General features: G+C 40.7%; 1 protein-coding gene across 10 annotated transcripts in view; it reads right to left on the bottom strand.

Annotated features, from left to right (window-relative positions):
- The window catches only part of foxp2 (forkhead box P2), a 789456-nt gene that overhangs the window by 583651 nt on the left and 195114 nt on the right, over positions 1–10691 (bottom strand). For 8 of the 10 annotated variants that reach the window (XM_043709540.1, XM_043709542.1, XM_043709544.1 and 5 more), the window contains 2 exons: positions 2233–2349; positions 1778–2012 (listed from right to left, as the gene is read on the bottom strand). The exons of 1 other annotated variant lie outside the window; for it this stretch is intronic. The gene's annotated coding sequence lies outside the window, so the exon portion shown is untranslated. The remainder of the gene's footprint in view (positions 1–1777; positions 2013–2232; positions 2350–10691) is intronic. One more of the 10 variants, XM_043709543.1, reaches the window with a different exon arrangement.

Raw genomic sequence — 10691 nt, 5'->3', positions numbered from 1 at the left:
ACGTTTGCAGATTTCTCCAGCTTCCTCATTTCCCCTCCCCCCACCTTATCTCAGTATCAACCCTTGGTCTCAGCACTGCCTTCTTGACCTGCAATCTTCTTCCCGATCTCTCCGCCCCCACCCCCTCTCCGGCCTATCACCCTCACCTTAACCTCCTTCCACCTATCGCATTCCCAACGCCCCTCCCCCAAGTCCCTCCTCCCTACCTTTTACCTTAGCCTGCTTGGCACACTCTCCTCATTCCTGAAGATGGGCTTATGCCCAAAACATCGATTCTCCTGCTCCTTGGATGCTGCCTGACCTGCTGCGCTTTTCCAGCAACACATTTTTCAGCTCTGATTTCCAGCATCTGCAGTCCTCACTTTCTCCTATCTGTTAATTAGTAATCAACCACATTGACACGAAAAATTAACTCCCAAGTGTTTTGAATTTGATTGGACAGTATCTTTCTATATTTTGTCTAAGTGACATTTTCAGGGAGTTTTGTGGAAGGTTTCCCTTTGTGGGCTATGGTGACTTTTCTCTCCGAATCATTATATATGTGGATTCCCACACACCCTTCTCAATGAATTATACAATCGAAGATGCAGGTGGAAGCTCAACTTTGTCAAGGACCTAAGGGCATTGATGCTGTTGGTGGCACAGTTTTGCAGCATGCCAAATGCCAAAAAGCCAGCAATTGCCATTCAAAGGGAAGTTCACATCCTGGTTTGTGGACAAAGGCCTAGAGGTCCTATTGGATGAGATGATGGAGAGATGGGCTATCCTCTTTCCGCAAGACCACCAAAGTGGGTTATATCATCAGATGCTAAAGGCTGTTTGGAGATTGACACCTGAATCTGTGCAATGTCCCTGGTGAGAAGAAACACCTTGCAATATAGAAAGAAGTTCAATGACCTTCTGAATTCTGCAAAGTTAAGGACACTATCTCCTCTCCACTGCCTTATACTTCACCACACACTTTGGCTGTGCCATTGCACACACTTCCTTCTAATGCTAAAGTTCTACCACTCTCCATACTGCATGCAGCATCTTCACTCAATGGCTCTTAATCATTGCACCCTCCCAAACTACTCATCCTTTCTGCTCTCTCTGCTTCCTACTCATTCACTGGAGATACTTCTTCACCTTTCCAGCTCCTGCACTGCCATTAACAGCTCTTCCAGCCATGTTCACCTCACTCAATTCTTCCTTCTGGTTTTGACCTGAAAAAAAAAGCCAAACAACACTTTGAGGGCATCCATATTATAACAGATTCCCCCACTTATATTTGTAAATAACAGTCATAATCCATTCTGTCTCCCAGGAATAATAGCTCCTATCTCACGCTTGAGTTTCCCACTTACCTCATCACAGCATGCAGTGATTCCTGATAACCAGCCCCTAGCTCTCCCCAAATATTTAATGACTGTGGTCAATCCTGTAACTGAAATTGGGCAATGTTTTTGACTGAGTGTGGCAGCACCCACTAATTCACAGCAGTCAATCTTTCACTCAACTAAGGACTAGTCCTGTTAGATTTTCAGACATGGCTATCTGGTTGAAGCACTGAGTGTATTTGCTGTGTTAACTGCTGGCACATGCTGTAGTTGTGAAACTGATATAGAACATTACTGTCCACCAATATAATCACACTCTTGACAGTTCAGCGTTGGCAATCATACCACATTTCCTGGCTTCGTGCCTGTGCTAAGAAGATCAGCAAAGCAGAGATGTTGTGATGTCCAAATATGAAGTGACTGCTAAGAAAGCAAGCTAAGCATTCTGAGAGACTTACCTCACATTTACATTTAATGGGTGTGTGAACCTATGGTCACATTGACCTGACAGCAGCCTGCTCATGAGCTCCAAACTGCACTAACAAAATGCTCAATTGTCTTCTGAGGTACTCCAAGACTGATCCTGATGATGTGGTGAGGCTGCTGTTTTGCAGATGCCAACTTCTGCAGACAAAAAGTGGAGACCGTCAACGTCCCCAAGAGATATTGGTGGATGAAGGTCAATATGGAGACCTGGAGAAGAAAATGGTGAGTTTTATTCTGACTTTCAAACGGGGAATTGGCACCATATAGTTTCTCATTGGTGCTCTGGACAATCACAGACCACATAGAATGAGGCACGATTAGCTAATCAAAATGCAAATCTTGAAAAGAAGGTCTTCACCACTGACAAGTGACACTGTCATCTAGCTGTGAAGCCTTAAATGTGAAAATTAGACTTTTATTTACTCACATCAAGGATATCATTTTTAATTCTTACTGTTTTCTCCCAAATTTCTTGCCGTACCCAGACACTCACGGGCTAGGAAAATTCCACCAATTCTTTCACCCAGTGTTCTTCCCCAGCTGCCTATGTTACAACAAAAAAAATTATGCTGCTTGATATATTTTAAAAATGATACATTTCACAAACAATCAATAAACTGAAATGCTTATATATTGACCAAAAATCCACTGAGAGAAAACAATACAGATTCTGTAAACTACAATGATTTAAAATTAGCAGTATGAAACATCACAACTGGGGTAACATAATCATCGTTGCCCCTATATTTTCTTTCTCTATCTGAGCTTAGTTTGTTTCTGAACAAAATAAATGAAGCATTTGGCACCCACTGAAATCTGAAACTATTTGAAAAAGCTTTTAATACTCATTACAAACTTGTCTTTTTATATTCAGCAATCAGCCAATCTTGTCCATCATGAAAGTTTCTAGACATTTCTTGAGATACTATTTACCCCCACTTTTAGATTTAGATAGACAATCCTTTGTCTGAAATTCCGAAAATATTTTTCTTGAACTTTTTTTTGTCATTAACAAGGTTGTTTGGCATAAAACCAGTTATCCCAATTCCACACTCATGTGACCCACATCACTCAGATGTGACACAGTGGCGTGGCCCAGCACTGGCAGGCATCAATTCTGTCTCCGTGCTCATAGTAATCACGAGTAGGTCTGCTGTTCAGTATTTTTTTTTAAACTTTACTATGAAAATGTCATTTAATCCTTTATCTGAAAAATTCTGAAATCCAAAACACAGCTTGTCCCAGGGGTTTCAGACAAAGGATTGTCTACCTGTATTAGACAGTCATAATGCATGAAATGAAAATCTGACCATGTCCTAGATTTAGCCTTAAGATTAGGATTCCAAATGGTGCAACCATCATTTTACACCTTAAGAATAGCTATTGAAATATAATCAAATTGAACATTTTATTTTGAAATTATGTGCATCATACAGTAAGTCATATTTACTTACTGCTATAAAAATGGCTCTAATTTTATTTAAATCTGAATTATTTTGCCTGTAACTTACTTTCCCTGAAGTTCTGCTCACCAATCATCCATTTGCTCATTGGGTTCACTTTTCCATGATTTCTCAAATCTAAAAATCTCAACTCTGTCCTTGGGAGGAGATGGATATTCTCCATGTCCGAAACCTCCTTCTGTCCTATAACCTTCTAATAAAGCTATATACCGCTGATTTCTTCTGTATTCCGCTCTCCCTTCACCCTACTTACTATTGTTAACTGCTTGTGAGTAGTTGAAAAAATGTTATCACTTCCACTCTGAAATTATCAAGCTCTAATTCTGTAATTTTCTTCATTGTTCCATATCTCCCACAAGCAGTGGGTGCAAAAGGGTTATCCTGCTTGCCATTCCAGAGCACCCTCCCAAGAAGACAGTAAAACTGCATGCTGAGCCAGAAAGTGTATATGAGGGCTTACCATGAGCTAATAGCAAATGTGCAGTGAGGAGCCTAGCAACATGTTTTTTTTATAAATAGACAGTGTCACTCAGAATCTGCATTTATTACGTCAGCCACTGGGTATTGCCAGGAGATGTAACTTAGACACAAGAGACAAAGTGGCCTCCTTTAGTGGTATAGGCTTCTCTGGCACTGAAGGTTATTATTGCGATGAAATCATCACTAAGTCAGTACACATAGCAACAATGGAAAACAGGCACAGGAGTAGGCCATTCAGCTCTGCTCCACCATTCATTATGATCATGGCTCATCATCCAACTCAAGAGCTTGTTCGCACATGTCCCACATATCCTTTGATCCCTTTTACAAACTATATCCAACTTGTTCTTGAAACCCTACAACATTTTGGCCTCAGCTGTCTTCTGTGGTAGTGAATGCCACAAGCTCACTACTCACTGGGTGAGGAAATTTCTCCTCATTTCTGTCTAAATGTCTCCTAAGTGGGTGGCACGGTGGCACAGTGGTTAGCACTGCTGCTGCACAGCGCCAGAGAACCGGGTTCAATTTCCGCCTCAGGCATCTGTCTGTGTGCAGTTTGCACATTCTCCCCGTGTCTGTGTGGGTTTCCTCTAGGTGCTCCGGTTTCCTCCCACAGTCTAAAAATGTTCAGGTTAGGTGAATTGGCCATGCTAAATTGCCCGTAGTGTTAGGTGAAGGGGTAAATGTAGGGGAATGGGTCTGGGTGCGTTGCTCTTCGGTGGGTCAGGGTGGACTTGTTTGGGCTGAAGTGCCTGTTTCCACACTGTAAGTAATCTAATAAAAAAAGTAAACTATCTCACCCTTTTCTGGACTCCTTTCCCATTGGGAGGGTCCATCCTGTCTAGTCATGTTAGACATTTGTGGGTTTCAATGAGACTCTTCCTCATTCTACTGAGCGCCAGCAAATATAATCCCAACTGAATCAACATCTTATACATCAGTCCTGCCATCCCAGGAATCAGTCTGTTAAACATTCACTGCATTTTCTCTCCAGCAAGAACATCCTTCCTCAGATAAGAAGACTAAAACTGTACATATTATTCCAGGCATGGTATCACCAAGATCCTATTGCCACAAAGACAAACATACCATCTGCCTTCTTGACTGCCTGTCACACCCGCACATTTTCTTCAACGACATGTGTATAAGGATACCCAGCTCTTGTTGTACATTCCCCTATTTCAGGTTATAGCCTTTCAAATAATAATCCACCTTTCTGTTTTTGCTCCCAAAGTGATAACCTCACAGTTACTGATATTATACTGTATCTTCCATTCATTTGCACACTCGTGCAGATAGTCCAAGTCACACTGAATCTCTCTGCATATCTCTGCATTCTCCTCACAATTCACCCTCCCACTCAGCTTTGTGTCATCTGCAAATTTAATGATATTACATTTAGTTTTCTTGTCTAAATCATTGATATATATTATGAATGCCTGGGGTTCTCGCACTGATACCTGGTATCCAACTAGTTAGGAAAAAAGCCCATTTATTCTTACTTTTTCTGTCTGTTAACTAGTTTTATATCCATTTCAATTCATTGTCCCCATCCCACATGCTTTAACTCTACAAGCTAATCTCTTGTGCCTTTGTCAAAAACCTTCTGAAAGTCCAAATAAACCACACCCCCATAGTCAACTCTACAAATTACATCCTCAAATAATTCTAGTAGCTTTGTCAAGCAAGATTTCCCTTTTCATAAATCCATGCTGACTCTGTCCAATCTTTCCCCTATTTTTCAAGTGCTCAGCAATTAAACCTTCCAGAATGGACTTGAGTTTTTTCCCTACTATTGACATCAAGCTGACTGGTCTATAATTCCTAGTTTTCTCTCTGCCTTTTTTTTTAAAGTCAGGGTTTACATTAGCTACCCTTCAATCTGTAGGATTCCTGAGGTGATAGAATCCTGCAACATGATCACCAGTGCATCCATTATTTCTCAGGCCACTTCCTTAAGTACTCTGGGATGTAGATTATCAGGCACCAGGGATTTAGTTGATTTCAGTTCCATCCATCTTTCCAACATTATTGCCTACTAATACTGATTTCCTTCAGGTCCTCCATCTCACTAACCCTGTTTCCCCAACATTTGTAGTATGTTATTTGTGTCCTCCTTTGTGAACACAGAACTAAACTATATATTTAGTTGGTCAGCAATTTCTTGCTCCCCATTATAAATTTCCCCTTTCTGACTGTAAGGGACCAACACTTGTCTTCAATAATTTTGTTCTCTTCAAATACATAGAGCAACTTTTACAGTCAATTTTCATGTTCTCTTACTGTCATACTCTGCTTTCCCTTTCCCAATCAATCTGTTTGTCCTCTTTCGCTGACTTCTGAACTGCTCCTACTCCTCAGGTCTGCTGTTTTTTTCATCCAATTTGTATGTCTCTTCCTTGGATTTAATACTATCTCTAATTTCCCTTGTAAGCTCATCCCCATGGGTCCTTGCACAACTAGATTGCCAATTATTCCCCAAGACTTTTACAAAAACACAGAAGGGAGATTTTCCAGCTGCTGTTTTTTTTTCCATCAATGTGATGTGACAAGCAGTTAATGGGACACTTATTTGCAAGGTAAATGGGTGGCATGTGCATCAGTGACTCATACTATACTGATTCACTTTAACAGCCATCAAACAGGGGTGTGGGTGCAAAGATGCTTTTCTGCATGCTCAGTCATTTTTTTCCTCTTTAGTTTCTTATATGCAAGCAACATGTGTCCCTCAATCTTTAAAAAAATGCACATTTTTTTCATCAGTACAGCTTTGTATTGTATTGTATCAACTGCATTTGTTCTAGCCTTTTAAGAGTGGTTGATGTGCAATTTTCCACTTCATCCTGTTGGTGGATGTCCAACTCCAGAGCAAATATGGGTCAGGACCCTTATGAATAATAAATTCAAGCTAATTCCTGCAATATGATGATGGGTCAGCTTGGTGGAGAGTTGTTGAGTGGCAATCTCAACACTCTGGTTCTGCTGGGACTAGAAAATTTATGCGACAGTGTTCATGCATGCATAGTTGCATCATATGTAAGTAATCATTCCCTAAACATCTGTAATGCATTGCTACCCAGTACCTTTGACTTTAAACTAATAAAACTCTCATTCTTAAAACACTGTAGAAAAGATGGTTAAAAACAGAATAGCAGGCAGAAAGAGCAAGATGCAAATAACTATGCTGCTGAATATGTTACATTTACAAATACTATCGGGCCTAAAAATGAAAGTTAAAAGATGACCAATCTTAATTTGTTCCTGTTTAAATAACGTCCAATAAATCACAGAGAACAATGTGCAGTGCCTCGTGTTTTCCCTCAGATAATTTACATCTCTCAGACAACAGCCATTTTTGTAGATTGCAGATGGTCACACTGACAGGTTTTTGGGAAGTAGTCACAACTGGGAGGGCACATGACATTGAGGAAGAGAGAAGCCATTCTAAGCAAAGTGGCATGCTTTTTTTTGGTATTAAACTCTTTGACAATTGTTTCAATGTTTCACTGTTTCAGTTGATCTGTTCCAGTTATCAGTCCCAACATCCATTAAGATTATAGCTTACAAATTTCGGGAAGAGGTTGTAGTGCTAGTGTAGATTAGTGCAATTTTCCACCTCATCCTGTTGGTGGATGTCCAACTCCAGAGTAAATATGGTTCAGGACCTTTATGAATAATAAATTCAAGCTAATTCCTATAATATGACGATGGGTCAGCTTGGTGGAGAGTTGTTGAGTGGTAATCTCAACACTCTGGTTCACGTTGAGATTAGGAGAAAGTGAGGGCTGCAGATACTGGAGATCAGAGTCCAAGAGTGTGGTTCTGGAAAAGCACAGCCAGTCAGGCAGCATCCGAGGAGTAGGAGAATTGATGTTTCGAGCATAAACCCTTCATTATGGCTTATGCTCGAAACATCGATTCTCCTGCTTCTCAGATGCTGCCTGACCGGCTGTGCTTTTCCAGCATCACATTGTTCAATACTCATGTTGAGATTAGTGTAGAATAGATTCAGAGGGTTGCTGCAGACTTGTTGGGTCAAAGGGCCTGTTTTCACACTGTAGGGATTCTATGATTCTATGAAAACCACATCAGTCAAAGCCACGAAAGGCTTTAAACACAAAGATTCAATTTTTAAATTTAAGACACGGGAAGTCTAAAAGTCAATGTCACAAAAAACAGAAATTGCTGGAGAAACTCAGCAGGTCTGACAGCATATGTGGGAAGAAAACAGAGGTAGCGTTTCAAGTCCAGTGACTCTTCAACAGAACTGTTAGTAGCTAGAAAGAAAGTGCTTTTATGCTAAAGCTGAAGTGGTGGTGGTGGTGAGGGTTCAGGGAAACAGACTAGAGGTGAACAAATAAGTGGAAACATAGCCCAGAGAGAGAGAGAGAGAGATAAATGGGGTAGATAAACAAGGAGATTATGGATAACAGGCCAGGACAGAAGAAAAGCTGAATAAGTGCGAATAAAAACTAACAGTGAGAAAATTGCTTAGCTGTGCTGAATACAATCCATATGATATGATAGTCAGCCTAGGAATATATGTGAAAGGGTGACTGTGCTAAAGGGGACCCATGTATTAACAGGACTGGATGTGGGGTGGCTAAAAAACATGGAAGGATGGAATCAGGCTATAAAGTCATTGAACTCGACGTTGAGTCGCAGAGATGTTGTTCTTCAAGCTTGCACTGAGGCTCGCTGGAACAGGCCTGCAACAAAAATGTTGACCAGTGATGCAACAGCAACTGGAAGCTCAGAGTCAATCCTTGGACAGATTGTAGGTGTTCTGCAAAGCAGTCATCCAACCAGTGCTTTGTTTCCCCAATATAGAGGAGACTACACGGTGAACAGGGCATACAGTAGATTAGGTCGAATAAAGTACGTGTAATTCAGTGTTTCACCTGGAAGGTATGTCTGGGGTCTTGGATGGTGAGGAGGGAGGAGATAACAGGAAGGAATTGCACCTTCTGTGATTACATGGGAAGGTGCCGTGTGAGTGAGAGGAAAAGTTGGGAATGGAGGAGGACTCTACCAGAGTGTACTGCAGGGAATGGTCCCTACGGAATGCTGACAAGGGAGGAGAGGGTAATGTGTGTCTGGTCATTCTTTCTTCCCACAGATGCAGCCAGACCCTTTGAATTTCTCCAGAAATTTCTGTTTTTTGTACAGATCTCCAGCAACTACAGTTCTTTGTTTTATTTTATAGGCATCAATGTCAATCAGGAATAATGATAACAGAGTATAAGTCTGGAATCAGTAGAAATTTAAAAATAACAACTGGCATCATTGTAGTGCTTTCAACATAATACTTTAACATAAAAAAAAACACATCACACAAGTGATTATCACAGTGTAAGAAAGCGGCTATAAAAATGAGAATAGTCAGTCCAAAGATGACACGAATGGGTAAGAATTTTAGAGGTAGCAAGGTTAAAGCAGGGAGCGATGAGACAGATGCTACTGTGGTAAAAGTAGGAATCTGTCTGTTATGTGATCAAAAATTCAACTTGGGTTGAATCAAGTTTCTAATTTATAAACTGTATGCTTCAAGATAATGAACAGGAGTTGGAGTCAGGGGTGAGAGGACTAAATCATGGTCAAGGATGATACCTTTGATCTTCTCAATACTTAACTGGACAAAATTGCAGCATGCCAAAAATTAGATGGTAGATACTTAAACTGATAGCAAACGTATAATAGAAGAACTGAGAAGGAGGTGGAGGTAGAGTTTCTTATCATCAGTACACAAATGGAAGCTAAAACCATAGTTTTGCTGAATAATTGACTACAGTTTAATAAAAATTGCATTTTCACCAGATAGGATAAGAAAATAATTCCACAGATTGTCAAGTTGGTGGGATCTTTTAGGACAGAGTGAGGACTGCAGATGCTGGAGATCAGAGTTGAGAGTGTGCTGCTGGAAAAGCACAGCAGGTCAGGCAGCATCTGAGGAGCAGGAGAACCTACGTTTCGGGCATAAACCCTTCATCAGGAATGTTCCTGATGAAGGGCTTATGTCCGAAACGTCGATTCTCCTGCTCCTCGGATGCTGCCTGACCTGCTGTGCTTTTCCAGCAGCACACTATGGTGGGATCTTTTGCCTGTTTAAACCCTCCCCTACCTGAGGCAGGTGTTCCACTTGTAGTCTAAGCTACATCAGCAATTTTCAGTGTATAAATGTTGCTTACTCTCTCGGTTCTATGTCCCCCTCTCACTTTGTTTTGATTACTGCATCCGAGTTTCAGAATTAAACCAGAATCCAGGAGACCGGTTGGAATGCATTGATGGGGGAAATGGAGATTCAATGCTTGCTCACTCCAAATTGTTTCCAGAAAGTCTTCTTCATAAATTCAGTTCACACATGCTAGAAAGATGAGAGAACAACAGGAGTGAGGAGTAACCGACTTACGAACAGCATTTGTCCTGAGTAAGAATTCAACGTGTGAGTGTGTTAAACATCTCAGTTTATAAGTTTATAGGTTTGCTAAAGGGACTAACAGAAACCAGCACCTGTTTTAAATCAGAGTCCTGAAACTGATACTGAGTTTCTTGCTGCTGCACATTAACTATTCATTACATAGTTTTGGCTAACTAAACTGGGGAAAGCCAAATGGAGCTGATGCGAGTTGCAAAGTCTAAAACAATGCATACTGAAGTTAGCAGGGTGTTTCTTAAGCTTAAAAACAAGCAGAGGCAGTAGAGAGAGTCTGACACTTATTAATGACATGTGAGTTCTTAGAACCTACAGATTATCAGAACTACCACAAATACAGATCTCTATATTGATGGGCTTGCTTAAACTTAATTCAATGAACTTGAGCAACAACTGGAGACACAGGAACAGAAGGTAAGAGAAACAGTGGTTATCTATGTACTGGAGAGGAAACAGAAACAGGAGAAACAATTTTAACAATCAGAAGGTGGCGACATTTAGCATCTTAAT

Source organism: Chiloscyllium plagiosum, chromosome 19, assembly GCF_004010195.1.
Source record: "Chiloscyllium plagiosum isolate BGI_BamShark_2017 chromosome 19, ASM401019v2, whole genome shotgun sequence".
Classification (NCBI taxonomy): Eukaryota; Metazoa; Chordata; class Chondrichthyes; order Orectolobiformes; family Hemiscylliidae; genus Chiloscyllium; species Chiloscyllium plagiosum.
The sequence above is the reverse complement of the archived record's forward strand: the minus strand, read 5'-3'. Positions and strand labels throughout refer to the sequence as shown.